The sequence below is a fragment of the Gopherus evgoodei genome, chromosome 3 (assembly GCF_007399415.2).
Source record: "Gopherus evgoodei ecotype Sinaloan lineage chromosome 3, rGopEvg1_v1.p, whole genome shotgun sequence".
NCBI lineage: Eukaryota > Metazoa > Chordata > Testudines > Testudinidae > Gopherus > Gopherus evgoodei.
This window is the reverse complement of record NC_044324.1, coordinates 58,320,413-58,340,459: the sequence shown is the minus strand read 5'-3', so window position 1 is coordinate 58,340,459 and position 20,047 is coordinate 58,320,413. Positions and strand designations below refer to the sequence as shown.

General features: G+C 43.0%; 1 protein-coding gene across 2 annotated transcripts in view; it reads left to right on the top strand.

The window, feature by feature from the left end:
• KHDRBS2 (KH RNA binding domain containing, signal transduction associated 2) overlaps nt 1–20,047 on the top strand; it is a 669,346-nt gene that overhangs the window by 632,300 nt on the left and 16,999 nt on the right. For both annotated transcript variants that reach the window (XR_003999512.1, XR_003999511.1), the window contains one exon: nt 12,560–12,664. The gene's annotated coding sequence lies outside the window, so the exon portion shown is untranslated. The remainder of the gene's footprint in view (nt 1–12,559; nt 12,665–20,047) is intronic.

Sequence of the window (20,047 nt, the reverse complement as noted above, 5' to 3'; positions counted from 1 at the left end):
TTTATTCCAAAGTAAATGCCTGCAGAAGATCTTCAGAGATCACTAGAAAAAGATTTTTGCAGCATCAAAAATTCTAAATAGAGCAACCCAATCTACAGTATCAAATATGATAAGAAGATGACAAATGGCATATTTAGGACACACATTAAGGATGCTACCAACATGACTTCCATGCCACATGATAACATGGATGCCATTTGCAAAGAGAAGAAAAGGGCACCCTAGACAAATGTTATGTAGAACAATAGAGAAAGAGGTTGGATCCGCTAATATGACACACAGAAGCCTGAACAGGCCAGCACGAGACCAAAATAAATAACAAACTGGTGCCCAGTCCACCTGATGGTGCAGGAGGATAAAGAAGTAAAAAGAATACTCCAGTTCCTCATCTGTAAAAACAAAAAAACAAAAAACAACTTCTTACTTCACCAGGGTATCGTGAAAATATATTTATTAACATCTGAGAGGTCTGCTACTACAGCAATGGACTATAGAAAAACACAAGAGGAGGTGAATAATTTCATATTCCATAGGCACTGACTCCATGGGTGCTTCAGGGCTGGAGTACCCAAGGAAAAATATTCGCTGGTACTTAGCACGCACCAGCAGCCAAGCTCCATTCTGCCCCCCAGTGGCCCTGCCTCTCAACTCTTCCACCTCCCTCCAAGCACCTCCCGCTCGTGCTGGGAGGGAGGGGGAGGAGTGGGGATGGGGTGCATTCAGGAGAGGGGGCAGAAAGAGGTGGAGAAGACAGTGGGGGGGTGGGAAAGGGCAAGGCAGAGGTGGGGCCTTAGGGGAAGGGGTGGAGTGGGGGCAGGGCATGGGGCTTAGAGGGGGTTGAACAACCCTTGGGAAAAGTGGACACTGGTGCCTATGCCATAATCTGTACAGGGTTTACATGGAATACAATAAATAAGACTTGGAGTCACACATTGAATGATGGGGACAAAAAGCAATATTGAACCTCTAAATCATTCAGGTATTTGGATGAGTTGGATCTTGTGGAAAAAATAAGTGATCCTGTAACTAAAGAGTGTATCATAATGCATACACACAAGGGGATACACTCAAAGTTGTCCTGGCAACCTTAAATCTAGTATTTCCTAACTTCCCAGCATTTGACCTTTCAGCTTGTAGATCTTTTCTATGTAATATGCATATCTACCATCATATGTGGTATAAATATGTAGGTGCTAAGGTTTTCATAGAATCGTTAAAAGGTAGGGCTGGAAGGCATACTGAGACTTGAATTTGTAATCATTTAGGACCAAACCCTCAGAGGAAACAGACTGTGCACTCAGGGAATTGCATGTGGAGCCAAAGAACAGCATTTTCAACTTCAACTGACAGCAACTAGCATGTAGCAACTCTTCAGCTTCTGTTGTTGGACAAAGATGGAAGTAGCACAAATACCCTTATGTGCTCCTGTACATGAAATTGTTGTCCATACCCTCTCCACTCCCCTAGTCTAACCACAGATCTTTCCCTTGTGTCCATGCATAGAAAATTGACATGGCGCTCCATTCCTAGGATACAGGACTGTGTAGAGTCTCTCTCCATGGGCTTTCTGTGTCTTGGCTCTCACGTACAGTGTAAACACTGTGTTGTCACTGTGTTTCTGGGTTTGTTCTCTGCAGTTGAGGGACAATGATCTGGCCTTTAGTTTTCTCAACATTTGGGCCAAATTCTACATTCAGAGTCAAGTGGCCTATACAAGGGCAGTGTTTGGCCCTATGAAGTCATCTCAGGTATGACATCCTGAAGAAAGTTATTTTTACATTCATTTACCTCTGTATTTCCTGTCTTTACGCTGCTTCACCAACTGTAATGGCCCCTTAACCTCGTGACCATACACAAGTTCAAATGGTGAAAACCCTAAACTGGGATGTGGTACAGCCCTGTAGGCAAACAGCAACTGCTGCAACACTAGGTCCCAATTATTGGAGAATTCGTTGATGAATTTTCGTATCATGGCCCCCAAAGTTCCATTGAACCTTTCCACCAGGCCATTGGTTTGATGGTGGTATGGGGTGGCAACCAAGTGATTCACCCCATGAGTTTCCCACAGTTTTTCCATGGTCCCTGCCAGGAAATTAGACCCTGAATCTGTAAGGATGTCGGAGGGCCAACCTACCCTGGCAAAGATGTCTGTTAGGGCCAGACACACAGTGTTAGCCCTGGTGTTGCCTAGAGCTACTGCTTCTGGCCATCGGGTAGCAAAGTCCACGAAAGTCAGTACATACTGCTTTCCTCTGGGCGTCTTTTTTGGGAAAGGGCCCAGAATATCCACAGCTACTCGCTGAAATGGGACCTCAATTATGGGGAGTGGCTGGAGAGGGGCCTTGACCTGGTCTTGAGGCTTACCCACTCTTTGGCATACCTCACAAGACCGGACATACTTGGCAACATCCTTGCCCATCCCCTCCCAGTGGAAGGACTTCCCCAACCGGTCCTTGGTTCTGTTCACCCCAGCATGGCCACTGGGATGATCATGGGCTAAGCTTAAGAGCTTCCCCCGGTACTTAGTTGGAACCACCAACTGTTTTTGCGGCTGCCATTCTTCCCGGTGTCCACCAGAAAGAATTTCCTTGTATAAAAGTCCTTGGTCTATAACAAACCGGGATCGATTAGAAGAGCTGAGAGGCGGTGGGGTGCTCCGTGCCGCCGCCCAAGCTTTCTGAAGGCTGTCATCTGCTTCCTGCTCAGTCTGGAACTGTTCCCTTGAGGCTGGGGTCACCAGTTCTTCCTCAGACTGTGGACTTGGGCTTGGTCCCTTTGGAAGCGATGTAGGTGATGGGGTTGTTTCCGTTGCTGGTGAACCGCTCTCCGCTGGTGCACCTGAGGGTATTTCAGGCTCTGGCTGAGCCTTTTGGGTATGGCTGTCTGTTGCTTCTGCCAGTTGTGGCTCGCTGGCGCCCACTGGCGTTGAGTTTGAAGATGGGGTTGCAATCGCTGGTGCTGGTTGCTGTTCCAGTTCCGGGCCTGGGACTGGAGATGCTGTGGCTGTTTCAGTGGTAGGCATGGAATCCGGGTCCACTACCTCTGTCTGGGTCTCTGGTAACACAGACGGGGCCTCTGTGGACGGCTCAGGAACAGGAATGGGTCTGGAAGCTTGCCTGGTTTGGCTACGGGTAACCATTCCCACTTTCTTGGCCCGCCTCACCTGGTTGGCCAAGTCTTCCCCCAGGAGCATGGGGATAGGATAATTGTCATAGACTGCAAAAGTCCACATTCCTGACCAGCCTTTGTACTGGACAGGCAGTTGAGCTGTAGGCAAGTCTACAGCTTGTGACATGAAGGGGTAAATTGTAACTTTGGCCTTTGGGTTGATGAATTTGGGGTCAACGAAGGATTGGTGGATAGCTGACATTTGTGCCCCCCTGTCTCTCCACGCAGTAACCTTCTTTCTGCCCACTCTCAAATTTTCCCTTCGCTCCAAGGGTATTTGAGAGGCATCCGGGCCTGGGGATCTTTGGTGTGATGGTGGTGTAATGAATTGCACTCGCATGGTGTTCTTTGGACAGTTGGCCTTGATATGTCCCAGTTCATTACACTTAAAGCATCTTCCATCTGATGGGTCACTGGGCCGAGGTGCGTTACTGGAGACTGGTGAGGTGGAAGAGTAGGGCGTCTGTGGCTTTACTTGGGTTGTATGTGGGGTCTTTGGCTGTCCTCGGTTGTAGGGTTTATGGTCTGTGTGCCCCCTGGGGTAATCGTTCCCCTTGACAGTAGCTTTCTTGCTTTCTGCCAGTTCCATCCATTTGGCTCCAATCTCCCCCGCCTCAGCGAGATCTTTGGGTTTTCCATCTTGTATGTACCGTGTGATGTCTTCAGGAACACCATCCAAGAACTGCTCCATTTGTATGAGGAGGTGCAGTTCTTCCAAGGTTTGAACGTTGTTTCCTGTTATCCAGGCCTCATAGTTTTTTGCAATGTAGTAGGCGTGTTTGGGAAATGACACCTCTGGTTTCCACTTTTGGGTTCTGAAGCGCCGACGGGCATGATCTGGGGTTATCCCCATTCTGTATCTGGCCTTGGTTTGAAAAAGTTTATAGTCATTCATTTGCTGCTTAGGCATTTCAGCTGCCACCTCTGCTAAAGGTCCACTGAGCTGTGGCCTTAATTCTACCATGTACTGGTGTTCGGGGATGTTGTACCCAAGACAGGCTCTTTCAAAATTTTCCAAGAAGGCCTCGGTGTCATCACCTGCCTTGTAGGTCGGAAATTTCCTGTGCTGTGGAGCAATAATTGGCGCCGGGTTGTTAGGGTTGGCTGGCACATGCAGCCCAGCTTTTGCCAACTCCAGTTCATGTTTTCTCTGTTTTTCCTTCTCTTCCATTTCTTTTTGGTGTTTTTCCATGTCTCGGCGGTGGGGCCAACTCTTCTTCTGCTTGTTTCCTTCGGTAGGCCACCTCTTCTTCTTCTAGTTTTCTTTTGTGTGCTGCCTCTTTGATTTGTTCTTCTCTTTCTTTCATCTCCATGTCTTTTTGTTTTATTTCCAGCTGTCGCCTGTGTTCAGCTTCTCTGATTGGATTCTTCAGCCTCCATTTTTGTCTTGGTAGACATGGTTCTTGTTTTCTTGTGTTGGGGTGCCCTCCGGTGTTTATCTTCTGAACTGCAGGCTCTCTGTTGCCTCCTGAAGTCTGCCTAGCAACAGTGCCTTTAGCTAATCTTCAATGTTAAGTAAACCTGAAAAACCACTTTATTTGCATTTATATAGTGCTGGTAATGACTCTCAATGGGAGTGCTATTGTGTGACAAAAGACTCTTAATAGTACCTTAATGATTTCTTGCTTAAGATGCAAGCTACAAACTGCCAGAGAGAGCAGAAAAAAAATTCTCTCTGGTTCCCTTTTAAAACCAAACTTTTTCTCTCTGCTAAAAAGCCCTTAGCAGAGAAAAGAAAAATATAATATTCCTACTGGCTTCTGGATTCTGTCTATCTCCCAACCGCTGCTACACCATGTTATAACCTTAGTCCCAGATTTGGACCTTAGCATCCAAAATATGGGGGTTAGCATGAAAACCTCCAAGCTTAGTTACCAGCTTGGACCTGGTACTTGCTGCCACCACCCAAAAAATTAGAGTGTTTTGGGGCACTCTGGTCCCCCTGAAAAACCTTCCCTGGGGACCCCAAGACCCAAATCCCTTGAGTCTCACAACAAAGGGAAATAATCCTTTTTCCCTTCCCCCCTCCAGGTGCTCCTGGAGAGATACACAGACACAAGCTCTGTGAATCCAAACAGAGTGACTCCCCCTCTCCGTTCCCAGTCCTGGAAACAAAAAGGAATTTCCTATTCCCCAGAGGGAATGCAAAATCAGGCTAGCAAATCCAACGCACACAGATTTCCCCTGATTTCTTCCTCCCACCAATTCCCTGGTGAGTACAGACTCAATTTCCCTGAAGTAAAAAAAAACTCCAACAGGTCTTAAAAGAAAGCTTTATATAAAAAGAAAGAAAAAATACATACAAATGGTCTCTCTGTATTAAGGTGACACAACACAGGGTCGATTGCTTAAAAGAATATTGAATAAACAGCCTTATTCAAAAAGAATACAAATCAAAGCACTCCAGCACTTATATTCATGCAAATACCAAAGAAAAGAAACCATATAACTTACTATCTGATCTCTTTGTCCTTACACTGAGCCCTCGTCCAGACTAACCCGCGGCATCGGCGGGTTAAAATCGATTGCTCGGGGATCGATATATCGCGTCTAGTCTGGACGCGGTGTATCGATCCCCGAGCGCGCTTACATCGATTCCGGAACTCCATCAATCCGAACGGAGTTCCGGAATCGACACGGAGAGCCGCGGACATCGATGCAGCGCCGTCCAGACTGGTGAGTACCTCGATTTTAGAAATTCGACTTCAGCTACGTTATTCTCGTAGCTGAAGTTGCGTATCTAAAATCAATTTTAATTCCTAGTCTGGACGTGGCCTTAGAAACAGAAGATTAGAAAACAGAACTACTTCTCCAAAGCTCAGAGAAAGCAGGCAGCCAGAAAACAAAGACTCAGACACAAACTTCCCTCCACCCAGAGTTGAAAAAATCCGGTTTCCTGATTGGTCCTCTGGTCAGGTGCTCCAGGTGAAAGAGACATTAACCCTTAGCTATCTGTTTATGACAAGCACAAATACCCTTATGTGCTCCTGTACATGAAATTGTTGTCCATACCCTCTCCACTCCCCTAGTCTAACCACAGATCTTTCCCTTGTGTCCATGCATAGAAAATTGACATGGCGCTCCATTCCTAGGATACAGGACTGTGTAGAGTCTCTCTCCATGGGCTTTCTGTGTCTTGGCTCTCACGTACAGTGTAAACACTGTGTTGTCACTGTGTTTCTGGGTTTGTTCTCTGCAGTTGAGGGACAATGTTCTGGCCTTTAGTTTTCTCAACATTTGGGCCAAATTCTACATTCAGAGTCAAGTGGCCTATACAAGGGCAGTGTTTGGCCCTATGAAGTCATCTCAGGTATGACATCCTGAAGAAAGTTATTTTTACATTCATTTACCTCTGTATTTCCTGTCTTTACCCAGGACTCAAAAATGCTCTTCTCTCTTTCTCTCCCCCCCCCCCAAATTGTAATCCCCAGCACCCCACTTGCCTTCTATGGCAATTCGCAGGGCTGAGTCATTCCTGACTCCATCACTGGGGTAGAACTGAGCAGCCATGTAGGAGCTGAATGATCACAAAGCACAAGCAGCCCACCTAGCTCCTCTAGGCTTTCTGCTACAGGCATACTTTGGGCTAAGATTAGGCCCATTATAAACATTTTACAAGCTAGGATGCGATACCCTTACTTACAGTGAATATTTACACCATAAGCGGGACCACTGAAATCAATGGCACGTTCTATCAGATAAAATACTAAATGTGTGTAAGGGTATCATAATCTAGCCCTTAATTTTTGCTATGGTGTTCAGCCAAACCTAGAACAGAGAGAAATAGCCCAAACCTGCAATTTTTGCTCACATAGGTACTCTTTATTGTTGCAAGTGGTCTCTTTCAGTTCAGTTGGACTAGTCTTGTGATGCATTATCATTTGGGGAAATCAGCATGTGGCTGGGAGTCAGGAGGCCATGAGTTTTAATTCTGCCTCTCCAACTGGCTATGTGTCTTTGCACATGTCATTTTGTCTTTCTGTTTTCATTTGTCCATCAGTAAAATTGGGATGATACTACTGACCTACCTAACTCAGGGGTGCATTGTGAGTCAATGTATGTACAGTGATATGAACATACCAAGTTCTCTAAAAAGGCAATGTACTGTTCTATGGGGTGAGGTTTCCAGGATCTAGCCCCATAGTACTTAGTTAAAACATGTACAGTATGTTACAATACAGAACTTGCCAATATAAACATTTCTTTCTAATCAGCTTTCCAGAAAACTTTTTCTAACCCAGAGCTAGTTTCTCTGTGATTTTCTGCCATCATTAGATAATGTTGCTAAGCACTGCCACACAGCGGGACAATTTACTACTGCTTCAAGGCAGACCTGGCATTATTTTCTGAAGTTGCAAAAGCACATTTTTCTTGTTGTTTTAGTACATATTTCCTAAAAGCTGTGGTGGCAAAATAAATAAAATTTGGTTGTAAAGTGCTGGAAATTGAGTGTTCAGCACCTCAGTCACTGGACCGTTTGTAACTAGAATTTTCAGTTAATAGAATTTCAAATTATGTTGCTTGAAAATAGTGAAATTAAAAATAATCTGCCTGATAAAATCTAAACATATACATGTTTAGAGTTCTTTACTAGGTCAGAAATGTAGGATTCCAGTCTGCAAGGAGATGAGTGCTTTACTCTTACTGGAGGAACTGTAATGATTATTGCAAATACTGAGGTTAATTAACTGCAGATATTTATTTAGGGCCCAGGTCATTGTCCAGCCTATGCTGCTGTGCAGAAGCAGATAGGGGACTAAGACCTAAAATGGAGGCTCTTGTGTTCACCCCAGACCTTGGATCCAGGCATGTTGGGGTAATCAGGTGTTGCATGCCTTGCGTTCCACTCCTGGAGCCAGTTGTTAAAGATTGGAAATAGAGGGGTGTGTAGTTGTCATCACCCACAGCCAACGTAGAGGACAAATTACTAACCATTCAGGAGCAAAGTGGGTATAGGGGTGGAATTATAACAGAAACTGTACTCCACCCCATACAAAAGACAGATTATACATGCACATGCTAGCACCTAGTTACCTAAAACAGTTGGCAGTTTTTAAGGCTCACTGCCATAGCACAGCATGTCTCTACTTTGCAAAGTATAGATAAACAAATGAAATGGTAGAAATTACTATCACTATTTTAGTGAAATTACTATCACTATTACTGTTGACCGTGACTAGGACCATTACATGTGTTAGGTGCTGTAGAAATACATAGGAAGATGCAGTCACTAGCCTGAAGAACTTACCATCTATGACCTTCATCTATACCACTCAAAAATTATACTGGAATTATAAAAGTTTTCCATATGCACGTTTGTTTATATGCCACAATCATATTGGTGTTTGTCTCCCCCTTCCTCTGATACAGTTCTTTTTGTTGAGTGTATCCAAAATTTTCCAAAATCTGGTGTCTGAAGTTAGATTCCTAGGTCATATATAGGCATTTAAATAAGTGGCTTGATTTTCAAAAGTGCTCAGCAACCAGCAGCTTCTACTGAGTTCAACTGGGTCCTCAGCACTTTTGAAAATCTGGCCATTTATTTAGGTGCCTGAGAGCCTAAATTCAGGCACCTATTTTTGAAATTCCTCTCCCATGTAATTATATTTCCCTACCTGTTATATTTCCTGTTGAGAGGAAAAATCTATTAAAGATTGTGAGGCACTCAGAAGCTGTGGTAGTGGGGGCCAGTACCTAAGATATATTGAAGTACCTAAAATATTCCATTAATATTTTTAATTACAGCTAAAATGAACTTTCTTGATTTCTCTAAATCTACTGGTATGTGCTTCTGCTGTCACGTACAAGATTATGGTGGCCATGGAAGCAGACAGATAGATGGATGTAAAACAATGAGAGAAATATTTTCACATTAGTCATTACACAGAATTCCCAATGTATAGGGCCCTACCAAATTCACGGTCTATTTTGGTCAATTTTACTGCCAGGATTTTTTTTTTAAATTAGCAAAAACATCTGAAATTTCATGGTGGTATAACTATGGGGGTCCCGACCCAAAAAATGGTCAGAATGAGAGAGGTGCAAGACTATTGTGGGGTAGCGGAGACGTGGGATTGCCACTCTTAACTCTGCCCAGCTGCTGGCAGAGGTGCTGCCTTCAGAGCCGGGAAGCTGGAGAGGAAGGCCTCTAGCCGGGTGCCCAGCTCTAAAGCCAGTGCCACCATCAGCAGCAGTGCAGCAGTAGTCTTCTACCTGAGTGGGGGCTGATAGCTGGAGCTGCAGCCTCCCCCTGTGGGGAGTTAACAGCTGAAGCCGTGGAGCTTCCTGCACCTGGAGGAGATCCCAGAGGTGGGTCTGACCCAACCCAGGAGCAGCACCTGCAGGGGAAGAGAGAGTCTCATCCCTCCCAATTCCCAGACATGATTAGCAGCTGGAACCCTATGCAGGGTAGGAGCCTCTGATGGTGCACCAGATTTCACAGTCCATGACGTGTTTTTCACAGCCATTAATTTGGTAGGGCTCTACCCAGGTATCTCCGCTGTTCCAGAAAGGGATGCTCCAGAAGGCACAACCTCCTCAACTCGAGACTCTGAAACTTCTTACCATCCGCCTGTCCAGAGGAGGGCCGCTCGAAGGGGGATGGACTCCAGAGCGTATGCAGCTCAGTAACATCATGTAGATTTGGATGGGCAGACACTCCTGCTTATAAAAGAGGTTTAAGGTATTCATATAAGTGTAGTAAAGATCATATTTGGCCTTTGGACTGTGCACTCCACTCTCATTCAGGTCAGAGTCCTGAATGTGCATGTTCGCCCTATGCGATTGTTAACCTTTATAGAGAGAGTGCATCACTTTTATAAGCAGTCTGACACCACCCAAAATTTATTTCTGATTAAGTGCAATTCCTCTCAACTATCTCTAAACTGTCCAATCAAAGAAAATTGTGGCCCAAAGACATGAAATGTCTTTTTGCCACTAAAGCCTGCAATGCAGATCAATGGAGGCTATATTTTAAATAAGAAGACACAAAACTGAGAGAATGTCAAGAGATAAAGTGCATCGGGCTTCCCTGAGTATTTGAATTTGCTCTTGCAAAGTCAGATGGTATTGAAATAGTAATGCAGTGCTTCTTGCAGCCCCTTGGGGTGGCTGCACTTTTACAGGGCAAGTCGTTGAAAGAATCCTTCACAAAGTCCACATGATACAATTTACAGGGGTTTTCCATTAAAGAACTTGGCTACTAAGCTTACCATGGACTTTCTTCCTAGCAATGAGGTCAACCCACCTGTCAGAGTCACAACATTGTACCCTTAAGTGGATCTATTGCTTACTGCTTAGTCCTCACACCAGAGCAGAGATGAACCAGAATATTAATACATATATAGTTACACATAACAACTGTGCAAGTAAAATACAAGCAACATTGTTAAAATATATCAGTATTGTTTTTTAAAAGTGTCAAGCAATAATACATGAGAAATAAAAACAAGTCTGTCACCTTTCTAAAATATTTCTTAATGTGCAATAACACCATAAAAGCTGCCTTTATTTATTACAAATAGTAAAACTGTAGTGTTAAACTAATCAGATCAACTGCATAATTTTTGGTGAAGAGGTGCTTATGAAATGGAAAATGAACTCCAGACTGGAAGGCTTATTGCTTCTTAATAAAAAGCAGTGAGCTTTAAACATCAGCTAGTCAGGTGATAAGTTTGTCATTTCTCAGCTGCGTTCCTGGTGGGAAGTTGTCAAGAAGGCTTGACAGCCTTTAAACTTGCATTTTCCCTGTTTATGAACCTCATGTTGCTCTATTAAAACTACTGGGAGGTTAGGAGGGGAGCCACAGTAACAGCAGTTCTATTAAAATACATTTGCAGCAGTGGATGTTGAGCAATGTTTATGGTGTGAAAATATGTGTGATTTCTGAAAAGAAATTTTCACCACCCTTCAAATCTGTTCTTTCTTGTCTAATTGTGTCCAGCTACTGTGGGGGACTGAGAAATATTAATGATTAATTACCTAGGTGTCAGAGAAGTACGGGCTTGTAATACATCATTAGAAGCCAGAGATCAGGGAGCCTGAATTAAAATGGGAAGCGCTGAATGAATATGATTTCTGGCTTGTGCTGTTAATTGTATAGAGCAGTAATATTTACTTTCATAATTTAGAACAATGGCAGCTCTCCAGTGAAAACATATTTACGGTAATTTTACACTGCTCTCTACAGGCTTTGTACAAAAGGGAGGGAGATGAATTAATATGCACTAAAGCAGCAGAGGGAAACCCGTCATTGAACTATTCTTTTCTTTTTAATCAATCCAGCTTCTTGTACAAAGGAGGCAGAGTTCTGAATAGGTGGAGAGCATCCAGATTATAGAGGGCAAATCAGCATTAGAGGATTAGCCTCTGCAATGTGATGAACTGAGGCTGACTTTTATCTGACCAGGTCTTCTCTATTTTAGCCCAGGTCCGATCAGCAATTTCAAGCTAACCAAACTAGTTACACAGACCTTCTGTCTCTACAGTTCTGATTTCCTTTCCCTATCACAATTAATCCTGCTGTCCTTGAGAAGATGTCTAATGCTGATAAATGTCTCCCATTTCACATCTGCAAGTGTGGGATTGTATAGGAATTTGTAGTAATATTTAATAGTGGTTGGGGTCCCATTAAGCTTCAGAAGTTCTTAAATTGCTTCTTGGAGTTTATTTGTCAGATAACTCAGAGTATAAAAGTAGCACCATAAACATTAATTGAACAGCCATTAAGCAGTATGACTGTTTGTTCTTGGTTGATAGAGGACATAAAGCTTCACATCCTGTGGTGGAAACAATTAGACCCAATGATGAACATGCTATCAAATATACTATTACTAGTTTTAACTTCACCAAATAGCAATCAGCTGTAGTCAAAAGCATATGCAAGTGTTAGAAAGTCATATTTATACTGTCATGTCATAGCCTGTTATAAATTTTGTAGAGTTCCTCATATTTTATGCTAATGGCAAAGACTAATGGTAGTCATTATCTCCATTCATTCTCATAAAAAACTTCCTCAAGAGAGGCTGATCATAACTAGAATACTGTTTAAAATTAAACTGTTTTTCTAAAACACAGAATATAAAAAACACTTAAATACAGGAGGCTGGCTGGTTAATTTATTTTGTTTTGAGTATGTTTGACAACTACACTGTTGTTAACTTAGCCATGCATTGAATTGATATCCTTTTCAGCAATGTCTTTGGCATGCCATGTTTTGGAAAGCTCTGTGCGGGGCAGAGGGGAGGTGGTGGGTAGGTAAACCTCATAAAAGGAAACCAATGGCTGGAATAAATCTGACACTGTTCCTTTGGAGGCTTAATATTTTTTAACAAGGACACTGAATTTCCTCATCCATTTCTTATTTAAGTTATGAATTCTGCTTACTTGACAGGTACAGAGCACTTCATTATGTGCACGAACAGAAATGCTTAAACAGATGAAGCAGCTATTTGCATCTGATAGGAACTAAGTGGGACATTAAATTAATGCCAAACAAGTGAGTGCTCATTTTAGTTTTGTTATAAATGGCTGAGGTATAGCAATAATGTGTTGACTCTCATGTGCTGACAACTTCTATATTTCTTCTAAACTTGGCATATATTTAGTGATGGGACAAATTCCTACTCTGCATGATAAAATTAGCAGCGGATACATTAATAATTGAGGAAGCAACTCCTAAGAAATGTCATAGTTCACCAGGAATGTTAGTGATTGACTGGTTTTAAAGGAAGGCTGCTGTCATACATATGTATTTACTGAAACCTCAAGTTAAGAGCCATTGTTTATAGCCTGTGCGGTATCAAATCAACATCTTGCTTTTAGGAGATGTCAAGTCACTTGCATAGTTGCATTTTCCCACTCCATGACCAGAGTGCCTATACTCATCTTGGCAGTGTGCTGGGTTGCCAGAACCCTAGTTCTTGTGTGACTGTGTCTTCTAATTTATAACCAAATAAACACAATAGCACACTTGCTCTAAACAATGATGGAATATGATTGAATAAAAGAGCTGTTCATTGTATAACATGACACTTACAGTATGCCTCAGGTCTGCAGTTTATATGGGGTGAGATCATTCTTTCCCTTATATAAATAATAGGCATTAAACATATGAATTTTACTGTTCACCCAATCTTGTCAACTTCTTACTCATACATTAAATTTGATGAGACTTCCAGTGGACTAAAATACTGCTCAATGGGCCAAATTCCCTACTGATATAAATTGGCACTATAGAATTAATGTCAATGGAACAGCACCAATTTAAATCAGCAGAGAATTCAGTCCAAACTGAGTTAGGGCAACAGAAACAGGCACTATATTACTAGACTAACTGGACATATATGTCACCTCTGTTAAATATTCATGCAGACTATAGACACTGATTTGGCATTGCACAAATGGACTCAATCTATGTTGTTGTTTTGTAAACAATTGTCATCTTATTTTATAAATAAGTTGCTAAATTGCAGAAAATTTTAGCATGAAAATCTGTCTCAGGGTATTCTCCCACACGTCGTATGTGATTTGTCATCAGCTAAAAAAGCAGATAGTTCCAACCTGAGTTTTCGAATATATTAATGTCATCTTGTAGCATTGTGAATAAGTTGTGATAAGATTTGATAAAGTGGCACTGTCTTTAAGACAATACACAGCACCATAAATGTAATTTCTTCCTTTTATGTATGTTACTGTTGTTATTCACCAATATTATACTATACTAATGTGGTAGCTCTATGTACAGTTTGGTATTAATCTTACTCTGTTTAAAATACTTGATTTGAAATCTTTTTAGTATAAGAGACACTTGAGCAGTTTTTGTTGTCACTCGAAGTAGGAGATAAGTCTCAGAGATTCATATTCATATAATTAAGTAATGTCTCTATCTATTAGACATCCTCGAAACATCCTGAAAATGACTCAGCTGAGGAAATAACGGTATTTTTTTTTCTTTTTGGTATCAGAACATGCAGATGCTGGAGATCAGTGAATATCAGATGAAGGACTAAATGTACTAAAATATATATTCATGTACAAGCATTTCAAAATAACTTGTGCAGTAAAACCTAACATTATGCTGCATTAATTAAAACATGGAGACTAAACTGATTTTATTGTTATTAATCTTCAGTGAATGGATACAATATTTCATGAGTGTATTTTCCATTCTATGGACACCACACTATACCTTCCCTAAATGTTGATGGCAATGATGCAAGACAAATCTATGCCCCCTATAATTATCTGACTTTTTAATGAACCGACTAGATAAATGAATAAGATTGTGCACTGCTGGATGATTTTACTGCTAACCACAGAGGTAAATATTTCTAAATATACACATGAGAAAGAGGGAGGGGAAACTCTATAAAATAGTCACATGCCATTTAACAAGGCTTCATGCTTCGCACCGCGATACAGTGGACTTAATCTGATTCAGAAAGGAAATTATTCCCCCGTTTTTCTCAGTTGCTCCCCATTCTCTGTGTTCTTCCAGTGGAATTTACGTTGTGGTTATACAGTGAATATGATACAGCCTGGTAACTTTTGCATCTTTTGTAAATGTGTGCCAGGCACTTAAGAGGCATCATCTTGAGTATTGTTTGTCCTCTATGTCTGAAATAATCATCAGATTTGTTATCTCCAGGCAGTTATCGCTCCTACAGAAGCAAACACAGATGTTTATAAGCCTTCTAGTGAATGAACAGTGGCATTTATCCAAGCTTCGTAGGTCACTTGATGTTCAAAGCAACAAAACAAATAAACAAAAAACCTTCTCTTCCCATCATAATAATTAAGGATAAATATTCCTGTTTTTGTATATTCAAGGACTTCTTAATATACAAAACTACTAAGATATACAATGATTTCTCCCACATGGTGGTGTTATAAAGTAGCAATATGTTCTATTTGAGTACAGTTCTACTGTGAAAAGTGACTCTAAAAAAGGCATCAGGTTTATTTTCTCTCAGAGTCTCCAAATCAGTTTTAATCCATTTAGAAATGAAAAGCTGGTTTTCTAATTGCCAGCCCTGTAACTTCTACCTGAAATCTGAAAATCAAACTGTTCTTTGTGGCTTATGTCTCAACACCAATACTGATGCTTCTGCAGGCCAGCAAATACTTTCCCTTACACTTGTGCAGTCCCATCCCCTTCATATTTTGCCCTCAGTTACACCTATGCCCTTGATTACACCTCTTCAGTAAATTGCACGGGTCCTCTGATGGCAGAATTTGGATGTGCAACTAGTATGGAGTTGACACTTCTATTGATGATCTATGTATCTCTGTGTATTAGGGTTTTACATAGTACCCCCAGGAATGGATTATGACTTACTCCTCTGCACAGGCATGTAGTCTAGTACTTGATCAGAACTACACAGTTAGGTCAGTTTACCTACATCACTCAGGGCTGTGAAAAAATTCATGCCCTATGCGAAGTAATTAAGCTAACCTAAGCCCCATTGTAGACACTGCTAGGTCGATGGAAGAATTCTTCCATCGACCTAGCTACTGCCTCTTGGAAAGGTAGATTTACTAGAGTGACAGAAGAACTGTTTCTGTCTCTGTAGTGAACATCTAGAGCTCCACAGAAGTATAGCTGTGCCGTAGTGCTTCTAGCAAAGATATGCCCTAAAAGGGAGAAAAGGAACCAAATCCTTGCACCCCTACCAGTTTACCTAGACCTTGTTGTATAGGGGCATGGAGGGGTTACTGGGTGCTGCACTCCTGCTTGCTTCTCCTGTGACGCAAGTGGGAAGATTAAGTAAGGGAATGGCCAACAGCACTGAACCACAGCTGGATGGTGGAGAATAATAATTTGCTGCTGCTATAAGCCAGCAGCAAAGTACTACCCACGAAACAAGGAAGGAATCACAATTCTTTCCCTGCGATGCTACTGGGATGACAGCTACTCCCCAACCCTTAGTATGAGTTGTGTCTCTCACCTGGTCTACACCTAATACTTAGGTCAATCTAGTTATGACAAAGTTCACTCTCCTGAGATATAGCTAAACTGACCTAAACCCCACTAGGTCAACAGATGAATTCTTATGTTCACCTAGCTACTGCCTCACTGGGGGTGGAATACGAACAGCAACAGAAAACCCTTGCTGTAGAATGTGTTAACCACAGTGGTACAGCAGCACAATTGCAATGCTTCAGCTGTGCTGCTATAGTGTAGATATAGTCTGAGAGGTGGAACCTAGCCCATAGCATCCAAATCCATACATCTGCATAGTGAGCTCTACAATGATCTTCCAGGAATATTCTGCCCTTTGCTTTTCCCCAGGTCAGCCAAAATAGAATCCAGCTTGCTGTCTCTTGGCTGTGATGGCTGAGTAGTGCAAGGGGTGGAGTGTTGTAGGAACAGCAGTGATCTGTATGCCATGTATAACCTGTATGCGCAAAAGGTCTGTGGTACCTCCCTCCACCCCTTTTGTCTCCTCTCCCTCTTTGAATACCTGTGAAGTGACTTTTCTCCTCCCCCTCCCTCCTGGAATGCCTGTGGGATGAATGGGCTGCTTGAGCAGCTGGAAGTTCAGAAGAGCTTCCAGGTAGACAAGGTGTCTGGCACTCTGATTAGCAGCGATCACACACCCAGCGTGAACACTGCCCTATGTGGACTGTGACCAACCAGACGTAGCCAAGTCATCTCTAGTTGCAGGTCATGACACTCTGATTAGGCAGCGATCACACACCCAATGCATGGATACTGCCCGATGTGGACTGTGACCAACCAGACGCAGTCAAGTCATCTCTAGTCACAGGCCATGAGGAGCGGATCCTTAAAGGGGGAAGGGGCAATGTGCTCAGGAGGGCATTCACAAGATTGTACCTCCCGTGAAGGCCCTTTGCCCAGACCACCTGGTCAGCAGTTCACCGCATTGCATTCCATTGTGCCTCAGGAAGACTTACCTGCATCGCACCATCCATCACTGTGCTGTGGGAGATTTACCTTGAAGGATCCTGACATCTCCAATGCCATGCCTGTCCTTGGAGCATGAGTATGTGAGTGTGAGTGTGACACCCCCTCCCCTCGCCGCCTTCTTTTGAGCTTAGCTATCAGTATAATAAGCATGCTGCTTTCTGCCAAACTCTGGTGGGTCATTAGTCCTCCCTGAGCTTACTATCTGGCCCAATTTCGGGTAACATTACTCTATCAGGAACACAAAGCAATACAACTAAGAGAGAGTGAGTTTAATTCAATTCTGATTCACTTGAGGAAGAACAAAGGGCAGAATGCTCCCCAAAATCCACTGTGGATCTCACTAATATTTAAAAAATCAAATATGAACTTTTGAATAAGATGATGAATTTTTAAATAAACCCCTTTTCTAAATATAGCTGCAATTTAAGTGTTTTAGCAGGAGAATTTTACAGTAAAAAATCACTATTACATCCAAAAGGGCTTTTCTTAGATTATAAGAGCCTTCATGGCTGATGACCTACAGAAACTCCATGGCCTGCAGAAACTTCAGCTACACAACTGAAGGGGCTACATCATGTTATTAGTGGATACTACTTGCAAAAGCATGACACCAATACTAACTCCTCCAGCCCAGCTGCCAGTTGAGAATAACATCAGGAGACATGCTGAGCATGATCCCCACATCCCCTAATTCTTACATATTAGTATTTATTATTATTTTGTGTTGTACTGACCATTTCATATAGAATATAAATCATAAGAAAATAAGAATGGCCATACTGGGTCAGACCAAAGGTCCATCTAGCCCAGTATCCTGTCTTCCAACAGTGGTCAATGTCAGGTGCTTCAGAGGGAATGAACAGAACCGGTAATCATCAAGTGATCCACCCCCTGTCGCCCATTCCCAGCTTCTGGCAAACAGAAGCTAGCGACACCATCACTTCCCATCCTAGCTAATAGTCGTTGATGGACCTATCCTCCATGGTCTGTGCTATCTCATATGAAATAGGCAATACAGTACAGATATATTATACACTTGATGGCAAGATGAAGGTTCTGTTGTATACCAACCTCAGGGAACACTATCAGGGTGGGTTCTTCCCTATCATTATCTGTGTAATTTGAAAAGGCCTCAAAGGCTAAAGAATTTATCTCTGTCTTACAGCTCAGAAACAACAGAATCCATCAGGGATATGCAGAAGGTCTATGCAGACACAATTTCTATCCACACCTTCTCTCTACAAATATTAGTAACCAGGTTAGGAAGAGGGGACACTTCCTTGCATGGGGTTCCCTGTCAGAATCCTTCAGTGAGAGAGATCTCAAACCAACTAAGGAATTCTCAGTGTCAGTAGACACAGCCGCACTAGAATGCCAAGGTGAGGCCAGGCTTTCCCTTTCATGTATACTCTTCAGTCCTGACTCCTATGAAATTATCCAGCATCCTCCTCACCATGCAGGAGAGTTATATCTACCTTTGGGCTGTGTCTCTACTGTCCCAGATAGAAGCAGAGAACAGAACCTTGAGAAGAGTATTGTGATGTATAAGGGGCATTAAAATGTGAGCTGTCCTCTCTCTCCAGGATGTTATGCAAATCCCTGCTGTGGAGCTTTTGCTTTTCCTCTTTGACCTTATAATGGTGGTTGGCTGTTCTCCTGGATAGGCCAGGCTCCTGCATAGGCAGTCTCTGCAGCCTGGAGAACTGCTGATACTTTCAGGTACATACAGCCCCATCTGTCTAATGTTTAGGTAAAGTCCAACATATAACAGGTCTGAATGATGTGTAAGGGGCTGTTGGCCATTTAATAAAACTTAGTGGGTTTTTTGGTTGCCACCCTCCCAATATCAGAAGAAAGAGGAAGGGCTAAAGAGGAGTCAGGGTCCTGAGACTGGCAATCTCCAGGGCCAGTGGAGAGAGGCCAGCACTCCAAATCAGACAGATGGACTGGGTAGGCAGGCCAATGAGAGAGTCAAGCGCCCAGGCACTGTCATCCATGTGAGCTGTGGCTGCCAAGGCCAAATAAGGGAGAGCCAGAGCAGAAGCGCGGAGCCAGAGCAGCAGAAACCAACCACACCAACGGTGAGCCAGGGCTGAGATACAGTGGGGAGCCATGGAACCAGAGCTGGCATAGTGGAAACCTGCCATGCTGCAAGTAATACTGGAACTGAGTACAGTGAGCAGCTGGGTAGAGTGAGGGGGAAACATCGACAGACAGGGCCTTTGAAGGCTAGACTCAGGGTGGGGGTGTAAACCCAGTGGGGGAGGGGGCTGATACTAGGGAGAAGGGTCCTGTCACCTAGAGCCTGGGGACATGTTGCCAGGACCAGAACAGGGGTCTTACCCATGGTATCACTACAGCATAGCCAGGGCCTGGGAGGGAAGCCAGGGAGGTGTGAGGAATAGACTGTGAAGGTTTCTTAAGTTCCAGAGACTATTGTATATGGTGTCCGTGTGTCCTTAAGGCAGGGTTCCTGGATCTTTTAACCTTTTCCATTTTTCCGTTATGTCATTATCATTGCTGTTTAATAAATTAAGTTTGATTTAAACTCAATGTAGAGATCACTGGTTCAGGGAAATGACCAGGGAGGAAAGTGTATGAGGAAAGTGTACCCCGGAGTGGGGACACTCTAGCCTCTGTCCTGATCAACCCATGCTGAGATGGGCGGTTAAGAGGAATCCTGGACCCAGCCTTATCAGGGTTACAAGGAGTCTGCTGGATTGGAAAGTGGAAGAGGAGTCTTTGAAGTCAGGCAGGCATCTGGGTAAAGGGTTTTGGAGCGAGGACTCAGATCCTTTTGCTATCCGATTCCACCGGGGTAATATAGAAGTCAAGAAGTTCCCCACAATGGCGGGATCAATTCCCCCACTTACAGATAGAAAATTTTAATTATGCTGAAGCTGTGAATAGGAGAGTATTACAATGAGCTGTGAAAACTGCACCTTTGTC